The following is a 23,374-nucleotide window of genomic DNA, read 5'->3' as shown; positions in this document are numbered from 1 at the left end:
TTGTTTTGTTTTGTTTAATTATTCCAGTTGAGTAGAAAGGACAATGGTAATAAAGCTAAGTTTTGGGTCAGTCCCCTCTTTGCCTGTTGGCTTTGAGAATGGAAAAATATTTGTAACTCTTTGCAGACTCTTTCCCTCCTTGTCTTCAATATTCTATAAACCTTCCTTGAGTTTCTACCAAGTATGATACAAGGTGGAATTCGAGGCCCATTAAGAAATCATCTTGGGAAACCGACTTTGGCCCAGTGGTTAGGGCGTCGGTCTACCACATGGGAGGTCCACGGTTCAAGCCCCGGGCCTCCTTGACCTGTGTGGAGCTGGCCATGCGCAGTGCTGATGTGCGCAAGGAGTGCCGTGCTACACAGGGGTGTCCCCCGCGTAGGGGAGCCCCACGCGCAAGGAGTGCACCCATAAGGAGAGCCGCCCAGCGCGAAGGAGGGAGCAGCCTGCGAGGAATGGCACCGCCCACACTTCCGGTGCCACTGACAACAGAAGCAGACAAAGAAACAAGACGCAGCAAAAAGACACAGAAAACAGACAACCGGGGGGGGGGGGGAATTAAATAAATGAAAATAAATCTTAAAAAAAAAAAAAAGAAATCATCTCATAAAATGTAGTATATAAATAATATGGAATATTATTCAGCTGTAAAAAGGAATGGAGTTCTGACACATGCAACAGCATGGATAAACCTTGAAGACATCATGTTGAGTGAAATAAGCCAGACACAGAAGGACTAATATTGTATGATCTCATTTAAATGGGAAAAATTAGAATATGCAAATTTATATAGCGAGAAAGAATATTACAGGTTACCAGGGGTATGGGTGGGGGAATGGGGAGTTAGTACTTAATGGGTATAAAGTTGTTGTTTGGGGTGATGGAAAAGTTTTGATAATGGATGGTGGTGATGGTAGCACAACTTTGCAAATGTAATTCATGTCACTGAGCTGTATACCTGAAAGAGGTTAAAATGGGAAATGTTATGTTGAATATGTTACCACAGTTTAAAAATTTTATTAAAAAAGAAATCATCTCTGCCCTCAAGGAACATGTACAACCATTTTCCTAATTCAAACCATTGTAAAAACACTGGTTAAACCTACATATACCATTTCTACTGATAGAAAAAGGATTAATCAACTCAATACCCGTCCTATTGGTTAAGGGTATGAGATTCATCTTTATCTATACAAGATAGCCAGTTGGGATAATGGAAAGGTGGACTTTTGAATTCGAGGGAAATAGGTTCTATCCCAGAGAAACAAGACCACCATCTCTCAGCAACGGTTTAGCTTCAAGGTGGTCATTGCTGGATCTCTAAAGAAAGGCAGAGAGGAAGCCTGGGCTTAGGGAGTGTGAGCAGCCAGGTCTGTGCAGGGACTCGCAGCAGGGAAACGTCTTCCTAGCTTTAAATGGACTGTTGCAGCCCAATTCCTCTCCTGCCGCAGCATCTGTCTACAGCAGAGCAATCTAAGGCAGTTAGGAATCTTTAAAGAGGCTCACAGATTTTTTTTAGAGAGCACGCTTAATTGTTGTCTATAATTGACGTGACATATGCCCCAGAGGCATGCACTGAGGTCCAATTCAAGGGATGTTTTTTTAAAAATTGGAATTAATTAATTAAAGAAGGCAGCTGCACAGGGTTGTGTGTTAGTGCTAAACTCTGAAACCCTAAACTAGCCAACCCACCCAACCGGCCACACCACCGGAAGAACAATCCCGGCGGTTCTCACCGTGGTGAGATGGGAGACCTGGGAGGCAGTACAGGAAGTGGAGGTTGCAGGGGGGAAAGGTGGGTTCAGGGGAGTATCTTTTAGCTTTCATGACTCCCACAAGGCTTCGCGCCCGAGAACCTGTTGTTCTCAAAAAGAATTGTGTTGGGGGAACTAGGAAACTGCGGAAAAAGGCCCAAAGGAGGTATGTGAGATTACGGGGAGGAGTGGCAAAGAGGAGAACGAACCTGTCTAGAGCAGAAAGCTGGAATGGAAGATAGAGTTGTTGCCAGAAGTGAAGAATGACGGGCCCCTCAGGTAAGGACTGGGAAGAAGCGGAGGCCGAGGGGGTGGGCGCGGGGTGAGGGTGGGGATGGGGATGGGGGTGGAGAAGATTGGCGGAACCTATAGAAGGTGGGGCCGGGATGTGCGGGCGGGAACGTGGTGCCTGAGGCCCTGACGTTCAGAGGCGGTGTTAATTAAACCCCTGACCCGAGGTCATTAACAAAGCTGTGGCAACTTTTCAGAAGAGTTGGGTTAATCACAATAATAACAATAACAATAACAATTAACGATAATGAGACCTTATCTGGGGCAAGTGTTTCCTGGAGCTTTGTAGGCATTAAGTCATTAAATCTCCTAGCCCCTCAGGGCCACCTTTTTCTAAACAGCGAGGATACAGACTGTGTTTGTGCACCTGAGCACCAACTTGGCATCCCGTTACCTGTCCCAGGCCTGTTGCCATTGACTGGGCAGGTTACTTCGTTTACATAGGGATAAAATCCAGAACCTCTTTGCGGCTTCATAAATCGCTATAATCTTTTGCAGTGGTTGAACGTCTCTGAAATGATTGCTTAAATGGCATGAGTTTTACAGAAAGAAGAAAATCAGCTATCACAAGGTGCCTGAACAGCTTTGATGTGAAAACTCAAGTCGCAGGCCGAGGGCACCAGGCTGTGAACACTATGGTGCAGTGAAAGAGACCTGGAAAAACCCTGGCTGTCTGCTGTGGTGGAGCAGACCCAAGCCTCACAGCCAAACGGGGTAAACTGAAGGACTTATGGCACGTACCCTCACAGACCAACGAAGGGAATTTAGAGGGAGAGCTGGAGGGAGGTAAGAAAAAAGGAGTCTTTCGAGATTTGGGGAGCCACCTGGGACAAAGCCTCAGAACAGAAGCCTTGAGCAAACCTTAGTGACTAGCTTTGCAGATTGCAATAGTTTTTTCTCTGTTGTACCTCCAATAACAGTAATTAGTACAAATTATGTGCACCTAGCCAAAAGGCAGAATTGCAGTCGTACCCTCTATGATGGTAATTGTCATTATCCTAGTAAAGTATCAAAGACCACAGTTTACACCATGCATTGTATAGCACTTAAAAAAAACTTCAATGTACTTAAGTAGGGTAGGTATCCTGGTGGTCCCCAGGTCGTTGGAGAGCAGGGATGATGCTCCCTATTAATGAAGGGGGCAGGGGAGATCAAGAGCAGAAGCTGAGTTTATGGGAATTTCAGAGCTGGGCAGCAAAAGAACCTGCATCACAATTGAAGAGCCATCACCATTTATGACAGAGAAATAAGAGGGACCTGTTCCCACTAGTCTGACCCTAAATCCCTTGCCATGCCTCTGGATTCTAGAACCATCCCTTCCATCCCTTTCCTGAGTTATTACAAGGAAATCATCTGTGAAAAGGTACTGAACTTTTAGGGCTTGACTATCAATCTACCTTGTAGATTGTATCAAAGAACACACAGTGACATGTTACGTGGTGAGGCTGGGGGATGGAGTGTTCTGGTTAATCAAGTATTCTGGTTCATGAAGCAGTATTAAACACATAATAATATTTGGGGCAATATTATTGAATAATTATTTATTGTTTATCTGAAATTTAAATTTAATTGGATGTCCTGCACTTTATCTGGCAGTCCTTCTTGCCAGGTGACTTGCTAGAAAATCCATATCCACTCCTTCGGAGTTCCCTAGAGGAAAAAGCAACAAGGAAGAGAGAGATACTTTGGTAGCTTCAGGTTCGCAATTGGATTTTGCCTATTGCCTGATTTCTTTTAGTGTGATACAAGTAAATGAGGACAGAGAAGATGTATTAGGGAAGGAAGGGACTTGTTGTCACACTGGGCACATGGATAAGATGTTTCCAAGTCCTTAACTGACCCCATGTCACATTAGACAATGTTTATTTGTTTTTTCCAGAGATCTCAGAAAAGAGTCTAATATGAAACATCAGCTCTCTTTAATATTTTCTGTCCAACACAAGAAAGAATTCCACAGTAAGATCGGAAGAGATAGGGTCCACTTCTACTCCTCATTTCTTTAGGCCAACAGTGAGAAAGCAGGCAAGTGCTTCCCTGAATGGTGGTGTACCATTCAGAGGGACCGTGTATTTCCACTGTGCCAGAAAATCCCCTGATGCTTGGGACCTCCTTCCACATTCTGCTGGTGGTCCTGTGGAAATGGGGCCCTAGGAAGCTCTGCTCTCTCTGCATAGCATTGACCCTGACAGCCTTTTTCCTGAGCAGATCACTGTTCGTAACATTTACTGAGCACCAATATGTTCCCAGTTTATTGAGTGCTTTCCACATGCCAGGCACTGTCCCAAGAGTTTCATCTCAATTATCTCGTATAATCTGTCCAAAATTACCTTTTGAGGTAGGTACCTCCATTTTATAGATGAGAAAACCAAAACCCAGAGAAATTAAGTAAGAAATGGTACACAATCACAACTTTTAAGTGACAGAGTCAGGATTGAACCCAGGTTGTCAGCCTCCTAACACCCCACATTCTGTCCTGCCATTCTCCTGCTCACTATTCTTCAGTGGCCTCTGCAATAAGCAAAATAATGCCCCCCACCCCAAGGTGTCCACATCCAAATCCCCAGAGCCTGTGAAATTTTACCTTATATGGCAAAAAAGGCTCTGCAGGTGTGACTAAGGATCTTGAGAGGGAAGATTTTCCTGAATTATTTAGGTGGGCCCAATGCAACCCCAAGGGTCCCTGTAAGAGAGAGGCAAGAGGGTCAGAGTCAGAGAGATGTGATGAGGGTGCAGAGGTTGGAGGGATACAGCAGTTGGCTTTGAAGATGGAAGAGGGTCACAAGCCCGAGAATGCAGGCAGCCTCTGGAAGCTGAAATAGGCAAAGAATTGATTTTCCCCTAGAGCCTCCAGAAGGTACACAGACCTGCCAACACCTTGACTTTAGCCCAGTGAGACTTCTGACTTTCAGAGCTGTAATATTTTTTAAAATCTGTGTTGTGGTAATTTGTTATAGCAGAAATAGGAAACTAATACAGTTTCCCATGGCTTAGAGGAAATTCTGAACTGCTTTGCAGGGCACTTAAAGGCCTTTTGTTATCTGGCTCTGCTTAACTGACTAGCTAGCTTCATCTCTTCCTCCCTGGGCTCCCTACTGAGCTATGTAGACTGAACTTCTTAAAGATCCTCCACAGGCCATCATGCTCGATTTCGCTCCAGTGTCTTTGTATGTGCTGCTGCTTCTACCTCAAACACCCTCTCCTCATTTGTTTGTCTGGCAGACTCCTCATGCTTTACATCTCAGCTCAAACAACAATACTCTCTGTGAAGCCTTTCCTACTTCCCCCAAAGAGACTTAGGGCGCCTCTGCTGTATTTAGTATGCATACCCATCAAAGCAGTTATGCTCTTCTAGGGACCTGTCTGTTCCTCCCTGGACTTTAAGCCACTTGGGGGATGGGACCTCCTAGTTCACCTTGGATCCCTTATCACCTAGCACTGGCTCTGGCACTTCAAGTGAAGTCCTTCTAGGACTAGAGCTTTTATCCTGACTGCCAATGTGCCGTGGGCTCTTGATGCAGACCCTCTGACCTTACTTCTTCATTGATAACAGATACCAGGTGTTTCACCACCTCCCTTCCCTACTGAGAGATGAGGACGAAGGAAATCAGACATGGAAGTGTTTCAAGTTCAAAAAATTAAACGGTGCTAACCAAAGGCTTGTAATATCTCCTTTGTTCTGCTTCCTCTCTCAGTCTCAATTTCTTCAACTGGTAAATGGGTCTAGACTAGAGGTCCATGATGCCAGGAGCCGTGTTTACTTCTCACCCCATTGTATCCCCAGCATCTATCCCACTGTTGTTTACTCTCAGGTGAATTCTCTGGTATTGGTTGGTAAAGATCTTAGAGAAGGGTCTCCCACATTCTTTGGTTTCATAGAATTTCTCTCTAATGTGAACACTGATGCTGGTGTCATCTTGAAGGAGGTTTCCCCACAATCACTACATTCACATAATTAAGTTCCCTGGTATCAAGTAGGGTTTGCCTTCCAAGTCTCCAAACTTACCCTGCAGGCTTTCCCATGAGCATATCCAGATTCAGGGTTTCTTTCCATTAGGAATTATCTGTTGTTTAATGAGAAGTGAAAGATAAGTGAAGGTCTCAATAAAGTCCTATTATGTGCCCAACCCTGTGCTTAGTGTTCTGAGGGACTCCAAAATGGAAGGAATGTGCTCTGCCCTCGCCAAGTTTACAGCCTTGTTGGGGAGACAAGACTCATGCACATAAAACAGCTGGAGAATATAAGACATTATGTAATCCTATCAAGATGCACAGTTTAATGGAATTAATTGGGGATTCAGAGAAAGGAGAGGTCAACCAGGGCTTGACTAGGTGGGGAAGTCATGGTGAAACTTAAGTTTGACCTGAAAGAATGGTAGGATTGAGACTGGAAGGAAGAAGAGGAAGGGTGTTCCAGCTGTGACTGTACAGCAGTGACAAAGATATCCTGCAGAGACTCACTGTTTTAGGATTCTGGAGGTTTAAAAATGGAAAGGGAGGGAGGGGAAAGAAAGATAGAGCCACCTCTTTCCAATGGAGTGATCTGCCCCTTGATTTAGGAAACTCCCATAAACTTCAGACAGAAGCCTTTGAAAATTGTATTTCTCTAATGCCTTTCTCTTTTAAGAACTCAAGCCACTTTCACTTTTACCAGGAATACCTAAAAAGGAAGAGGTTACTGCTGCACTTCATATGCACAGCTAGCCCCCCTCAGCATTCTTGGGGCCCATCCCTGTCTCAAGACTAGGAATGGTGCCCCCAGGGTGACAAAGGCATCGAGTAGGGAGAGAACCCCACTCTGGAGAGGGTCCCAGGAGAGGACCAAGGAGGCTTGTATTGGAGTCTGTTCTATGCCCTCTGTCTTACACCACCAACCCCCACCCCGCCTCTATCGCAACCTCTAAAAAATTTCCATATGGAATGTTGGCACTTAGAGTGGGTGAGGGTCATTAGAGCTAAAAGTCTTTTGCTTGTATCTGTTTTATAGGCTTTTTCAGGAAGCATTCAAAGTAGAGACCACTTTATAACTTTTCCTTATTTTCTCCATCTGCAGAGGGTGGGGAGGTAAGCCACCAAGAAGATGGCTAGACAGTTGGAAGACTTTCTGTTAGTTGTAGTGGTTAAACACTGACTCGGCATCAAACAACTGCATGATGAGTGAGAGCCTTCATTCGTGAATGAGTTTTAAAAAACACAGGTGCACTTGCAGTGTGCTATAGGCAATTTAGTCAGAGAACAGAGGAGACTGGATTTCACACCCAAAACGGGAGATGCTTTCTGGAGAAGCTTGTGGAAGCCACTGAAGCCCCGTTTACTATCTTCTCTTCTCCAACTTTCTTGGCCCATCTTCTGTGTTGTCCTACCTCTGTGCTTAAGCCAGAAGATTCTCCCTAAGGTTGCTACTCTCTGGGTGGACAGCACCAAGTGGGGAAGGTGACTCTAGCAGCGCTTCTTGGGCAGCTCCCTTCCTTTTTTTGGGCTCCCATTGCCCAACAGAATCCATGGGTTTGTAAGATTCTACTCAGCCCCCCACCTGGCCATCAGATTGTCGTTCACCTTTCTTCTAGTCTCTCTTGCTGTGATCTCATCTCAGCAGGTAGGGACATGTCACTGCTGGAAGCCTGGTATTAGCAAGTGTACAGACAACATGGTGCTCTCTTGCGCTCTCTCTCTCTCTCACCTTTCCCTGTCTTTGAGCCATCATCTGGCTCTCTGCCCCTGGGCCTGACCCATCTTTACAGAATGGGCTCTTACTGTCCCAGGTTGCTGAATCTGGCCTTGGATGTAAGGGAGCTGGGCACTGTGCACTGCACGTCTACCACATTGCCCTCCCTCAGGGGTTTGGGAAAGATCCACCCATATGGCAAGACCTTCCAAAGACGCGAAACCAGGCGCCTGACCTCATGATGCCCGCAGCACCTGGCAAGGAGGGTACCAGCTTGGCTGTCCTGGCCCCAGCCCAGTTCTCTCTTCTAGAATCCACACCTCCTCTGACTTCCCTCCAGGCCAAAAAGATCTGCCCCAATTGGGTAGGGATAAGTATGGCCTAGTGAGTTAGGGGATGGGGGGAAGGGGTTACAGGACATCAGTCAAGTCATTCCTTGGCGATGTGCCTCAGTTTCCCCTTTGAGAAATTGTGCCCATGTTTCCAGGGTTAGGAAGGTGCTCAGCATTGGAAAGTTCTCTGAGCTCCCTGGGGAAGAAGCCCACAGTCACCTTGTGTTCCCTTGCAGCCAGGAGCCGACCGCCCCACCCCACCCCAGGAGGCTTTGCTAGTTGGTGACGCTGGCCTAGCAAACCACCGTCTAGAAGGATGAAAGGTTGGAGAAGCTGGAGCAAGAACAATAATGATAATCATCAGCTGCAGCGTCTTAACCATCCTGGAATGCAAGGCCCCACGCCCTGTGCGCCTCACACCCAAGGACACTCCAAGGGCTCCTCTCCCTTCATTTTATTGCAGTGATCCCAACACTTTGCCATTCCCAGCCCAACCCTCTTGAGTTCCCAAGAACTGCAGTCCAGCCACCAGCTTGTCCACCGTCCAGGTGGACGCCCAGCAACTTGGAAACTCGGGCTCCAGGTTTCCCAGAGATGCAATCTGCCTGCTCTGGCCTGGTGCCCTTTCCCACAGACTCTTCTAAGTCTGATCAGTGCAAGGGCCAGGCGCCTTGCCTGTGACAATCCGAATCTGGATTCATGTCATGTCTGGGCCACAAACCAAGTCATTAGAGAACCCTGGGCAATTAAAAAAAAAACTTCTTTGGGCTCAGTTGCCTCATCTATTCAAAAACTTTCAGTCTCCCCATTGCTCACTGAACATACACTCTGGATCTCTTAGTCCACATGCTGTTTAAAATCTGATTCTAATACACCTTTTGACCACCCTCTTCTTCACACTGTATATACCAGTTAAAAGTAACTAGGTACTGTTGGTCATAAAAATCCTGCATTTTTCCATTGGGGGCTTCGTACCTTCTTCTGGAATGCCCCTGTCTCCATCTCCACATGACCAGACCCTTCTAGCCTTCAAGGCCCAGTCTAGAGTTAATCTCCTCCATGACTATGGTAACCCTCATCTCAGAAATCATCTTGCCTTCCTTGGAACCTCAGTGTTATTCTTGGTCTTGACCTCTCAAGCTCCTTGGAACTGCCCACCTGTGCTGTGGGTGTGTACATTTCTTAATTTGCTCACTAGCTCATCGTTGTCTCGAGGTCTCGTTTGTCTTCTGTATCTCCACAGTGCCTGGTACAGAACCTAGCACACACACGGCATGTGCTGCACAAATAAGTGTTAGGTATAGGTTGTGGAGAATAATAATCCCAGTAAACTCTCCTCATAAATGTGCTTTGAAAAAGTAAAAAAAATTCTGTAAAATTTTATGGATGTGTGTACTTGGCTTGAAGGAGAGAGCAAGGGCAGGAAGGCCCTCCTGCCCCTCTCCAGTTTCCTCTGTAGGTAGGTTGTACGTACCTGAGTATCCAGTGAAGGCCCTGGCTTTGGTTCATAGACGACACCATGGGAATACTTTCCTCAACCAGTCACTAGTCCAGTCCAGTCACTGGACTCCACCTAATAGGATGAATGACAATCACATCCTTTTGTTGTTAGGTTCATGTATGGTTATGATTGTTACATCTTCTTGATGGGTTGAACCTTTTATCAATATGTAATCTCATTCTTTGTCTCTTGCAGTCTTTTAAATTAAAAAAAAAGCTTTACTGAGAAATAATTGATGTATAATAAACTGCTTATATTCAAAGTGTACAGTTGGTACTTTTTAAAAAAAGATTTATTTATTTATTCCCCCCCCCCCTCATTTTTGCACTCGCTGTGTGCTTTCTGTGTCCATTCTCTGTGTATTCTTCTGTGTCTGCTTGTCTTCTCTTAAGGCGGCACCAGGAACTAATCCTGGGACCTTCTGGAGTGGAAGAAAGACACTCAATCTCTTGTGCCACCTCAGGTCCCTGGCCTGCTGTGTCTCTTATTGTCTCTCTTCTGTGTCTCTTTTTGTTGCAGCATCTTGCGACACCAGCTTGCCGCACAGGCCAGCTCACCACACGGGCCATTTGCCTTCACCAGGACGCCCTGGGAATCAAACCCTGGACCTCCTATTTGGTAGAGAGGAGCCCAATTGCTTGAGTCACATCCTCTTCCATTGGTACTTTTTGATATCTGTATAATTTGTGAAATCATCACTACAATCAAGATAACGAACAAATCCATTACCTACATATATTGTAATCCCACTTTCCATCTCCTTTCTGTGGTGTTCCTACCATCCCAGACAACCATTGATCTAATTTTTGTCACTATAGTTTATTTTGCATTTTCTAGAATTTTACATAAATAGAATCATACAGTATGTGCGCTTTTTGTCTGTCTTCCTTCACTCAATATGATTATTTTGATGTTGATCCATGTTGTTAGATATGTTCCTTTTTATTGTATTTATGTTGTATGGATATACTATGATTTATTTATTCTTTTACCTGTTGATGGACATTTTCTTACAGCCTTTTTTTACTTAAAACATATTTTGTCTGATAATAATATAGCCAGTAATCCCACCATTTGGGGAGGGAGCTTCAGTTGTTCTCAGCAGCAGCCTCCATGGCTCATAAGACTCATAATCTAGAAGGATCTCTGGATTCACATGGTGTTAAGAGATTAATGGTTGGGAGTGTTTAGAAGCCCTCACCTAGATCCTTATTAGAAGCCCTTGGAGCAGTGTACATCAGTGCTCCCCACTGGTGTCGTTTGTAATAGTAACAATAATTTCAGCAATGCCTTGTATTTACTTAATGCTTTTCTCCAGGGAGCTCAACTAATCTTTTCCTCATCTCCAGAAGGAAGAGGAGGACGGAGGCAATGAAAGAGAAGTGAGCCATTGTGGTTATGCTCTAGAACACAAGTGTCCTTTGTTCTAAGAGGTAAATGCAATACATAGTATTTCAGATGTGTAGAACTGATAAAATAGGAAACTCATTTATTCCCTAGGATCTGAAACCTGTGACTTAAGAATTTTTTGTTGAAATAAAATCCTAAGGTAAGCAGATGTGGTTCAACTGAGAGAGCGTCTGCCTACCATATAGGAGGTCCAGGGTTTGGTACTCAGGTCCTCCTCACCTGTGTGGTGAACTGGCCCATGTGCAGTGCTACCACATGCAAGGAGTGCTGTGTCACACAGAGGTGCCTCCCATGTCAGAGTGCCCCATGCTCAAGGAGTGCTCCCCACAAAGAGAGCTGCCCCACGTGAAAAAAAAGGTGCAGCCTGCCCAGGAGAGGCGCCACACACACGGAGAGCTGACTCAGCAAGATGACGCAACAAAAAAAAGAGACACAGATTCCCAGTGCTGCCTGACAAGAATGCAAGTGAACACAGAAGAACACACAGCAAATGCACAGAGAGAGCAGACAACTGGGGGGCGGGGAGGAAAGGGAGAGAAATAAATAAAAATAAATCTTAAAAAAAAATTAAATAAAAATTCTGAGGAAATCTCCATATCTCATCATTAGTAAAATTTGAGCATGCACTCTTAATGTATATTTAATTATTTATAAATTGTATACATAGCCTACTATCATTAGCCAGTATCTCAAGCTACAGTGTATTCCTGGAGGAGCACCTGCTTCCCATGAAGGAGGTCCAAGGTTCAATCCCTGGTACCTCCTAAAAACAAAACAAACAGAAAAACCAGCTCTCATTGGGGAGCAAATGTAGCTCAGTGGTCGAGGGCCTGCTTCCCAAGTACAAGGTTCTGGGTTCAACAACAAAAACAAAACATTTTTAATAATGATAAAAGTGTAAGTTCACATATCAAATTATCACCTTGACAATTACAAAAAATATATATTTTTAGATTTATTTAATTTATTTCTCTCCCCTTCTCCCCCCCAACTGGTTGTCTGCTCTCCGTGTCCATTTGCTGTGTGTTCTTCTGTGTCCGCTTGTATTCTTGTCAGCGACACCGGGAATCTGTGTCTCTTTTGTTGCATCATCTTGCTACATCAGCTGTCTGTGTGCTGCACCATTCCTGGGCAGGCTGTGCTTTGTTCACACAGGGTGGCTTTCGTTGCAAGGTGCACTCCTTGCATGTAGGGTTCCCCTGTGCAGGGGACACCCCTACATGGCATGGCACTCTTGTGCACATCAGCACTGCATGGTGGGCCAGCTCACCACGCAGGTCAGGAGACTCTGGGTTTGAACCCTGGACCTCCCATATGGTAGACAGATGCTCTTTCAATTGAGCCAGATCTGCTTCCCACAAAAAATATTTTGACCATTTTCCTGTTGGGTCTGATGTGATTGTTCTGTTTAACGCGTCTGTCATGAAGAACTCACAGGAGGAGGAGAAGTGTTGGTTTTGCCATTTTCTTGTTGTTTACTAGCACTTGCTGAATTAGGATGATCTTTAATCTGCAGTTTTATTGCATGAGTCTTTTTAAACCCTTTGTCTACTTTGTAAAAGTTCACTTAGTCCAATTCAGATAATGTAATAACTCCAATTTAGATAATATAATAACTCATCGTTTTCATTTAACCAGGAAGTGTAAATTACGACACTTTGCATTAGTCTGGCCATGAACTAAAGAGTAAGGGAAACCTGTCACCTCTTCTGGTACACTTGCCATGCTTCCCCTAGCAGACTGCACATGTTGTACATGGCCCAACTCATGTCTAAAAGTAATCGTTAACGCTTTCTTGACTCAGTCTGAAGGGAGTCTTCCCCGCCCCCCACCTCACTGCCATCACTGCACCTATCATTTCTGTTCATCGCCCTCCTGGCTATCTCAGCTATCTCAAGCTCACCCTTCTAACACTCACCTCTCTCCCTTTATTCCCATGTCCACTAAGGATACCACTAAATGCCCACTTGCTTAGACTAGAAACCACGGAACCAGTTTCTGCTCCGTCCTCCTTGTCATCCTGTCTGCTTTCTAAGAGCCCTCGCCTCCATTCTCACCACCTCACCTTGTTGCTTCCTGCCTCGACCACTGCTGGTGTCACTTAACTAGTTGACCCTCCTTCCGCTCTTCTCTTCCCCTCTCACTTACCTTCCACATTTCTATGAGAGAAATCTGTCAAATACACAAATCTAATTTGGGTCTATGTCCCCTCCCTACTCGTTCTGTTTTCCTCATGCCTACAGGATAAAGTGCAAACTCTTGGCAGAACATTACAAGGTCATTCCCTGTTGACCTTTCCAAACTAGTTACCCTGAGGTGTTCTCCCTGCTCCCAACTCCTACCCGCCCAACCAGGAATCACCCACCTTGCCTACCATGTTCCCTATTACTCAGAATATCTCCCTGTTCCCTCTTTCTACCTGGTGAATTCTATTATCTCCAAGACCAGCTTACCTGGCACCTTCCAAACCCTGCCGGCAGGGGCAGTTAATCCCCCTCTCTGCACCCTGGCAGGTGGTATGGAACTCTCTTGTATTTGCTGAAACGTGACTGTTTTAACTGTTGTCTCTTCTGTAAAGATGTAGGTTCCTCATCACTTGGGCCCATACCTTATTTATCTTTAAACCCACCTTTCCTCTGCACCCTCCTGCCAGGTGTGGCGTCAGGAACTCTGCAAAGGACTGTTCCATCGACATGAGGGGTCAGAACTTCTTCCCCCCCATCACATACACCACCCCCCCACCCCAACTCCCGATAGCCAGCACTTCAAAAGCAATTACTGGGAAGGGAGGTGGCTCGCGTGGTTGAGCACCTGCTTCCTACATGGGAGGTCCTGGGTTCAGTTCTGGTGCCTCCTAAAAACAAAAAAACAAACAACAAGAAAACAAATGAAAAAAACAACTCAGGAGCCAGCGTGGCTCAGTGGTTGAATGCTGGCTTCCCAATGCTGGTACCTCAAAAATAAATAAATTAATTAATTAAAGCTGCTTGTCTTTTTTTTTAATTCCCCCCCTTGCATCTTGCTTGCTATTTGCTCTCTGTGTCCATTCGCTGTGTGTTTGTCTGTGTGTCTGTATTTATTTTATTTATTCCTCCCCCCCTTGCGGCTTGCTTTTTGTTTTGCTCTCTGTGTCCATGTGCTGCACACTCTTCTGTGTTTTTTTTTTACTTGTCTCCCTTTTTGTTGAGTCACCTTGCTGAGTTGGCTCTCCACGGCACTTGTGGGCTGGGTGGCACTCCGTGTCACTTGTGGGCCGGCACTCCGCAGCCTGCGGGTGAGCCTGCTTTCACAAGGAGGCCCCGGGAAGTGAACCCAGGGCCTCCCATATGGCAGATGGGAGCCCAACTGATTGAGCCACAGCCGCTTCCCAGCTGCTTATCTTTTTTTTAAAAAAAACAGTTACTGGGAAGCGGATTTGGCCCAATGGATAGGGCATCCGCCTACCATATGGGATGTCCAAGGTTCAAACCCAGGGCCTCCTGGCCCATGTGATGAGCTGGCCCACGCGCAGTGCTGATACACACAGGGAGTGCCGTGCCACGCAGGGGTGTGCCCTGCATAAGGGAGCCCCACGTGCAAGGAGTGTGCCCCGTAAGGAGAGCTGCCCAGCGCGAAAAAAGCACAGCCTGCCCAGGAATGGCGACGCACACATGGAGAACTGACGCAGCAAGATGACACAACCAAAAAAGAGACTCAGATTCCTGGTGCTGCTGACAAGAATACAGGCGGACACAGAAGAACACGCAGCAAATGGACACAGAGAGCAGACAACTGAGGCGGGGGAAGGGGAGAGAAAATAAATAAATAAATCTTAAAAAAAAAAGCAATTACTAGGGAAGCAGGTGTAGCTCAGTGGTTGAGTGCCTGCTTTCCATGTATGAGGTCCCAGGTTCAATCCCCCGTGCCTCCTAAAAAAAAAAAAGCAGTTAGCAATTATTAGGTACCAGCAGCCTTGTGTCTGTAAACTCACTTCCCTTCACCACGATACTGCAAGGTAGGCACTGTTGTCATTTCCATTTTCCAGATGAGGAAACTGAAGCACAGGGAAGTTACATGACAATCCAAGGTCCTACAGCTAGGAAATGGCAGAGTCAGGAGTCAGGCTGAGGCATCCTGGACCCAGAGCCAAGATCTTGACTATGGCACCAGACTCTGCCATGCCACCTCACTCAGGCTTCTCAACTCTTCTCTCTTTCCTCAACAAGAGTAGCTGCTAGGGCAGTGGATGTGGCTCAATGGATAGAGCGTCCCCCTACCATGTGGGAGGTCCAGGGTTCAAACCTAGGGCCTCCTAACCCGTGTGGTGAACTGGCCCATGCACAGTGCTGATGTGTGCAAGGAGTGCTGTACCATGCAGGGGTGTTCCCCTCGTAGGGGAGCCCCATGCACAAGGAGTGCGCCCCGTAAGGAGGGTTGCCCAGCGCAAAGAAAGCGCAGCCTGCCCAGGAATGGCACCGCACACATAGAGAGCTGACACAGCAAGATGACACAGCAAAATGAGACACAGATTCTGGGTACCGCTGACAAGAATACAAGCAGACACAGAAGAACACACCGCGAATGGACACAGAGAGCAGACAACGGCGGGGAGGGGGGAGCAGGCAGGGAAGGGGAGAGAAATAAAAAATAAATCTAAAAAAAAAAAAAAAGAGTAGCTGCTATTCACAAGATCAGAGCTGAACACCCCTGCCAGGGCTGAGTGTCTGGTGGCTCAGGTGGCTCTCTGCCCCCAGACGGCACGTAGGAGTGACAGGCTCCCCTCCAGTCATCCTGGTCCCATTCCTGTCCTTGGGCAAGGCCCCCTGCCTGCCCATTCAAATCCTGGGCCCAGGCCCTTTGAGGGGGTCTCAGTCATGCTCTCAGTGGGTCAAAATAATTTCCCTGGGAAGACCTGCCCCAGCCATTCCCGAGAAGTCCACCATGACCCCCTTCCCTGCCTGCCATCTCCTTGGGCACCCGGAGGGTGCCCCCCACCTGCTCTACCTGCTCCGCTTCCGACAGTTAATAATGTCCATTCCCCTCCTCTGGGGCTTTTTGACTCTTTGGCCTTGCCTCCCCACACTTCCTTCCTGTTCTTATTTCTCTTGACAACAAGGCTGGATATTTTTAACCCGCATTTGTTGCTCACCTCTCATTGTCTGATTGGGACTGGCTGGGGGTGCTGGTGTGCTGGGAGGGCTGGGGATGTTTTGCCAGCCTTAGAGGCCACAGTTTACGTCCCGCCCTGCTGGGCCCAGCCTTTGCCCCCACCCTTTCTAGCTCTGTTAAGCTCTCCCTTTGGAAGCTACATGATGGGCAGCACAGGGAGCTGAACTTCCCCCAGCTGATGCTCTGAAGACTGTGACTGGAGCTAAGTGATGACCAGGGAGCCCCTGGACCTTCACAGGTTCCTTCCCGCAGCCATCGGGGCCGACCCTCAGTCCACCTGCGTGAGCCATGTCAAGAGTGTAGGTGTCCTTTGGAGGGACTTGCAGAGCTGCATTTCATCCTCGGCAGCAGGCTCCCTCAGCCTTGGAGATGCTGCTCAGAGAACCCGCTTGCCCTTCTCTAACCTGTCCCTGAAGGTCTCTGCTGGCAGGAAGCCCTTTCTGCTCCAACATTTTCCTTCCTCAGCACCCAACCTGGTTCATCCCATCCTTTTTCCATTCCATTCCCACTCCAACCTCACCTGCTAGGCTGTAATCCTTACATGAATATCTCTTCTCTGCACCTCGGGTGCTTAATAGAGGAACTTTTATTTGAAGACCAAGTAACTGCAAAGGTTACTTGCAGTTATGGGCTTTTTGGGTTTGGTAGTTATCATTGTTTGCTTTTTAATTTGGCTTCTGCACCCAGCTTTCTTAAGAGTGGTAACTAAACAGGTTGATAGCAGAGATTTTTTTTAAAGCAACTGCCAGTGATTCACATCAGTCTGCTGGCCCACATCTAATGTTCTCTAAAGTAATTGATGTGAGCTCTGAGTCATTGCCAAGGATGAAAAACGTTCAGTACTGTTTTCATGTTGACTCTTTTTTTAATTCGAATTCCTTAGGCACCCCCTGTATAGTGTTCATGGTAACTTTGCAATTAGGAATCCGTTTTTCTGAGTGGTCTGGTGGGCAGTCAAGACTTGTTGGCTGGAAAGAACACCTGCAGCTTTTACCTCCAGCGTCCCACCCAGCCGCACCCCTCTGCTTCAGTTTCCTAACTGTCCCCACCACTCTCTCCTGCTCAGCTGCCTCACGGTCCTACTCTCACACTACAAACACCTAGGGAGTTGCTTGCTACAAGTTAAATGAACTGGAGCTCACAACCAAAGTGGTGAGGGGGGTCAAAAAAGAAAAGACTTCTGGGTGGAGTTTGAGCCTAACTTTGATTGCTGCCAGCAGGGCAAATAGGCGCACAGAAATGGGGAAACCACCTTCTCAGTGGGATCCCAAGATGCCCCATCACCTCTGCCAGGAAGCTGCCTTTTGAATCCTGGGCTGCCCCTTCCCCTCTGGGCGATAAGGACGGGAGACCAGCCGCAGCAAGGAGGAAGTGGACTGGCTTCCTGTTTGTTTGTGAATCTCAGAGCAGCTCCGTGCAGCTATGAACACCAACCAAGCAGAACAACCCACACCTGAGCCAAGAGCCCCAGGGAGCCCATCACCGTCCCAGCAACCAGCCTGGAGAGGTAGGGACTCCACGCCAGGATGGTCCACGCTCTGACTGGCTAGCCTTGTACAGCCATGCCAGCTTGTGTAACGACTTTCCAAAGGCGTCAAAGTCACGTATTCATAATACGAAACCACTGGGCCACACCAGGGGCTCAAGCACTGCTGCCTCCCCATCCAAAGGTTATTTCTCAGGATCCTGGGCACAGCCCTGTTGCCCTGTGGGGAAATTGTGAGCAGAGTTTACCAGCCCTTTTAAGAACCAGGCAGTGTATATTGCAGTTTTTTGTTTTGTTTTGTTTTTGCAACAGCAAAACCTGAAAACCACTAACAAGCCTCTCAAAAACAGACAATAAAATATAGACCAATATGATGGAAAATGATACAGCTGTTAAAAAAGAATGAGGTGGCTAGGTGTGTGCCACTATGGAGGGACGGCTGAGCTATTTCAACAAGTGAACACAGAAAGGGCAGAACACTGTGTACGGTGTGATCTCTTTTGTGTAAATAATCAGATCAACAGGGCACATATAGGCTGAGAGAAAAATGAGCTGCTGAATGCATAATTTTTTTTTTTCTGGAATTTTTTTTTTTTAATTTCTCTCCCCTTACCCCCCACCCGGGTTGTCTGTTCTCTGTGTCTATTTGCTGCATCATCTTTGTCTGCTTCTTTTGTTGTCAGCGGCACGGGAATCTGTGTTTCTTTTTGCTGTGTCCTTTCTCCATGTGGGCGCGCCATTCTTAGGCAGGCACTTTCTTTGGTGCTGAGCGGCTCTCCTTATGGGGTGCACTCCTTGCACGTGGGACTCCCCTACGGGACACCCCTGCGTAGCAGGGCACTCCTTGCGCGCATCAGCACTGCGTATGGGCCAGCTCCACAGGGGTCAAGGAGGCCCGGGGTTTGAACCACGGACCCCCCATGTGGTAGACGGATGTGCTAACCACTGGGCCAAGTCTGCCGCCTGGAAGGCAATTTAAGAAACTGAACACTAGTTATTTTGGGGAAGAAGGACTTTGGGAGCAAAGTGGTGGGAAGGCTTTTCCTTTTAATTATTTGTCTTTCCGTGTTATTTGCACTTTTTAATGATGTGTATGTATTCTTAAAAATCTTATGTGGTTAATGGGGTTATGGTCTACTCTGTTTTATTCTTTATATTAATATTTCTTTGTATCATTTAAAAAGAAAAGGATCACAATTCTCCAGGAAAATTGATGGGAGGAGATGGGAGAAATGCTTTGCTTTAATTGGTCTACACTTTGGTCACAGGTAGCATAGCCAGTACTGAGGTCTACTTTATGGACTCCTCATGGCAAATGTTTGAACTGTTTCTAGCTTCTTCACCACTCCCTTTCTCTGTTTCTTTCTCATTTTATATCTCCATCATTTAAATTTTAGCCTGTGCCAAACAATAAGGAATAGAATTCAGAAGAAGAAAAAAGCAATAGAAAGCTTGAATACACATGACCTGATCACTTGTCATCTGGGCTAAGTTGCATTAGTCTCTTGATAAAGGCCCTGAAGCATCCAGACCAGGATGGCACACAGTAGGCACTCAGTAATGTTTATTGGATGAATGAATGGACCAACTTACATATGCAACCACTCGTCCTTCCTAGGTCTGTTCATTCATAAAGAGCACCCACAAGATGGAAGGTCGAGCCTCCCCCAGCACTCATTAGTCTATCAGATTTAACTTCATGCCTTCTCATGAGTGTTTCTGGGAAATTAGAAGGAGAATCCTGGGGCCTTGGAAAGAGAATCGGAAGTTCCCTGTGTGTGTTATTAATTCATTGACAACTGGCAATCTCACACTGGCAATCTCACAGGCCGCTAAGGCCTGGGTGTCCAGCACCCTTGGAGCCTCCCAGTTTAAGAAAGAGTTAAAGCAGATCTGGGTGGCAGTCTCCCACCTGGCAAAGAGATGGGTAGCACCAGTTTGGCTGGTTGTTGGGGCAGGACAGTTGGTATATTTACAACCACAGATGCCCAGGGGCTTCTATATCAGGAAGTCGCCTGCAGAGGATCACCTCGACCTATTTACCTATCTTCAGCATTGGCAGAACATCCTCCTGGTCCTGTCCCTGGGATATTTTCCTTAACATCGTGTACTGTAGACACAGCTGACGCCCGTAGCAGAGAACAGGCTACTGCCACCTAGTGGGGAGAAGATGCCACAGCCATGCCTGGTTCATGGTCTAAAAACTGACTTTGAGATTAAAAAGCTTTGAGAACAGCTTTTAGGACAGGTGATTTCAGACTTTTAAAGCCACAGAAGCCTCCCTTCAAACAACAACAATGATGAAGGCTCTCATGTAATACTGATAAACTAACTGCCTCTCCGGGTGTAGCAGGGGAAGAAGGAGCTCAGAGTCCCACAGGACCTGCTCGATAGTATCTAAGCAGTTGGAAACTGTTGCTGGATTAACCTGCTCATTGTGGAAGGAGATGTAGAAGTATAAAAGGACTTACTCAAGCAGTGGCATAACAAAGCACAAATCCCTTGAACCTAACACATTGGAATTTGCCCAGCCAACTTGCACGCTCAACCTTAGATAAGGACAGAACACAGCTTTCTGAATGCTTAGCCAGGCTACATATCCCAAGACCTCTGGGTTCCTGGGGAGAAGCCCAGAACTCAAGCCCTCCTGCTTCTGCTTGTTCAAATCACAAACCAGGTTTGGATCCATGACAGTCTCTATCGCCCCTTCCCAAGAACTGGCATGGTACAAGGAGCATGATAGATGCCCATTACTGTCTCAGGATTCCAAAGAATTTTTCCTGGTCTCTGACATTGGGGAGAGGCAGAGAGCCTCCCAGGACACAAATAAAGAAGGAAGTGAGATTATTTTGAGCATCTCCTGTGCACATTTTCACATCTGTCATCTCATCTACATCTCAGCAAAACTACAACATGGATATCCATATCCTGTATTTAAGAAGAAAAAATGGGAAGTGATGTGGCTCAAGCAATTGCGCTCCCTTCTACCATATAGGAGGTCCAGGTTCGATGCCCAGGGCCTCCTGGTGAAGGCGAGCTGACCCACACGGAGTACTGCCCCACGCAGGAATGCTGCCCCATGCAAGGAGTGCTGCCCCACACAGAGAGCTGGCACAGCAAGATGATGCAACAAAAAGAGACACAGAGGAGAGATAATAAGAGATGCAGAAGATCAGGGAGCTGAGGTGGCACAAGAGAATAATTCCCTCTTTCCCACTCCAGAAGGCCCCAGGATTGGATACCGGAACCACCTAATGAGAATACAAGCAGACACAGAAAAATACACAGTGAATGAACACAGAGAGCAGATAATGGAGGGAGGGGGGAGAAATAGATAAATAAATCTTTAAAAAAAAAGAAGAAATGGATGCAAAATAAGTTTTCCAAGATCTTCCCAGCATTAAGTGGGCAAGCCAGAATCTAAACCCAAGTCTTTCTAATTTCAAAGCCTGTGCTCTTTCCACTAAACTGAGTTGCCTTCTAGAGCCAACTCAGAGTTTTACAGTCTCAGCAAGCATTGCTGCAATTTGCTGGTGTAAAGGGGCTTACAAAAGAGAAAGCATTGTCCCTGCCTACCCCCATTATAATCTAACTGGGGACAAAAGTTTGTTCATGAAAGGAATAAAGAATAACATGCACTCACACCTCTGTGAGACTGTAGAGTGCAAAGGAAGGGTTTACATGACAAGGTGCCCCAAATATAGGAACATTTGGAAGCCATAAGATGTGATGGGAACAGCACTAAGCTGAGAGCCTGGAGACCTGGATTCCACTCCTGGCTCTGCCACCCGCACACTATGGGATGTCAGGCAAGACTCCTCACCTCTCTGAGCTTCCTGCTGTCGAGTGGACGGCTTGCTCCTGAGCCTCCTTTTCAACGCTGCTGCTGTGATTTTGGTGGGGGTGGAGTTAGAAGGGAACTAAGTGTTGAACAGGATCTTGAGGAGGAGAAGGTCATTGCTGAGGAGGAGGGAAATGGCATTTCACACTGAGGGCTTGGCAAAGGCAACAAAGGAAAAGATCAGTCTTAGTCAGGGACAGCAGGCTCATCTGTCCTTGAATGCTTGTTGAAGGTTAGGTCTGGCACAGTCCACCATAAGGAACACTGGTAGCTTCTTGGGGGTTCTGGAGCCTGGTTGTCCCAGATAGGGTCTTAACCAAGAAATTCCTCTGCCCAGAAGCTAAAGCTCCCAGAGGCCCCCAGTTTCTGGGATTCATTGCTGCACAGGGTTCTGGACAGTCCAATAACAAACCTTTCACGGGGCGGGGGACAGGAGCAGAACAGTAGTTTTACCCCAGGCTTTAAGAGTCTCAGATTTCTGGGGAATGTGCGGCTGTCCTTCTTTCCTCTTCCCACCTGTTTGCTGCCCCCACCTCCACCTTCTGCCTATTTCAGAAACATGTGCCAGCCATGGACAGCAGTTTAGATGTGTGTGCCAGGGCCCACAGTCCAACTTTGCTTTGTTCCATATCACCCGAGCATTGGATGCAAGCCAGGCCTCTGCTGGCGATCACACTGGTATCTGACTTCCAGCCCCCAGCCCAGCTTGGTGCCTGAGACCTTCAAATTCCAGCGTTCCTCCCTGTCACTGGTACCCCCACTCTTCTCCAAGGCTATCTAATCCCCTAAGTCAGGGGCTAGGAAACTGCTTCCGTGAAGAACAGATAGTGAATATTTTACATTTGGCAGGTCAAATGGCCTCTGTTGCAAGTACACAATTCTGCTGTTGTAGCCTGAATGGGCATGGCTATAGTCCAGTAAAATGTTACTTATGGACACTGAAGTTTGAATTTCATATAATTGTCATGTGTCATGAACTATTCTTTTGATTTTTTTCCTAACCATTTACAAAGGTAAAAACCATCCTTACCTCGCATGCGCTACACAGGTTTTTGCTAGCTCCCGACCTAAGTGGTTAGCGACTCTTCGAGCCAGACTTAGATGGCCCAAGCCTTTCATTGATAATGGCTTTTCTGGCTAATCCAGTTTGTTCTGTCCTCCAAGGGATAACAGCTTGAAGCTCCCCCAAAGTAGTTTTGTCTCTTCAGATTTAGTCGCTCTTCCAAAGTATCTTTGCTGGAGAGTGCTGGAGAGACACCCCTCTTCCCTACCCACCCGGTGTCATATGCATTCTGTTCCAGTCATAAACTGGCTTCCCCAAGCCCAGAATATTTGCATTCATTCTATCCTCCAGCTCTGTGCATCTGGACCCTGCCCAGGCACAGCCCCCACTGGCTGGGGCAGGCCACATCACTCCTTTTTGCTTCAAATCTCAATTTCAGTGTTGCCAGAGTTCCAGAGCCAATGTCTCCTATATGCAAAAGAAAGCTTGGAAGAGATCAGCCAGAGGTGAATTCTTAGAGAAGGGGGATTTTAAGCTGGGCTTTAGACAAGGGAAGAGACAGGGACTGAGGGCAGGACAGAGAAGAGCCGTCTTCCAGACAGAAGCAGGGGAGAGCCAGCTGTGGACAGCGAGGGCAGAGCCCACACGTGGACACCAGGAAGGGGGCGCGTGTGAGTCTAGAATGGCCAAGGCTAGAACGCAATGCGCTGGCCTGCCCAGGCCAGAGATCCCGATTCAGAGCAGCTCAGGTATCTTAATTTGCAGGCATGGGAGAAGCCCTGAGTGGCACCATGCAGCCTTCCTTCTGGTACTCCTATCGCTTCATCCATTCAGTCAACAAACATTTAGCAATTCACACACAGCCAGGCATGTTTGGTTTGGGAAAAAGACCAGGGGGCAGTTGGGGGAAAATAAAGGGGAGAAAATGGAATCATACAAAGATGCT

At 46.8% G+C, this 23,374-nt stretch overlaps 1 long non-coding RNA gene across 2 annotated transcripts; it reads right to left on the bottom strand.

Moving 5' to 3' along the window:
* Positions 1-798: 798 nt before the first annotated feature.
* Positions 799-21,518, bottom strand: LOC139437262 (uncharacterized). 2 transcript variants are annotated; one of them, XR_011647000.1, is made up of 4 exons: positions 21,408-21,518; positions 9,514-9,612; positions 6,049-6,106; positions 799-958 (listed from the first exon to the last, which is right to left on the bottom strand). It is a non-coding gene; the product is annotated as an uncharacterized lncRNA (long non-coding RNA). The 2 variants fall into 2 exon arrangements; XR_011646999.1 differs by lacking the exon at positions 799-958 and adding an exon at positions 3,572-3,695.
* Between the last annotated feature and the right edge of the window lie 1,856 nt (positions 21,519-23,374).

The sequence above is a fragment of the Dasypus novemcinctus genome, chromosome 21, assembly GCF_030445035.2.
Source record: "Dasypus novemcinctus isolate mDasNov1 chromosome 21, mDasNov1.1.hap2, whole genome shotgun sequence".
In the NCBI taxonomy this organism is placed as follows: Eukaryota; Metazoa; Chordata; class Mammalia; order Cingulata; family Dasypodidae; genus Dasypus; species Dasypus novemcinctus.
The sequence above is the reverse complement of the archived record's forward strand: the minus strand, read 5'-3'. Positions and strand labels throughout refer to the sequence as shown.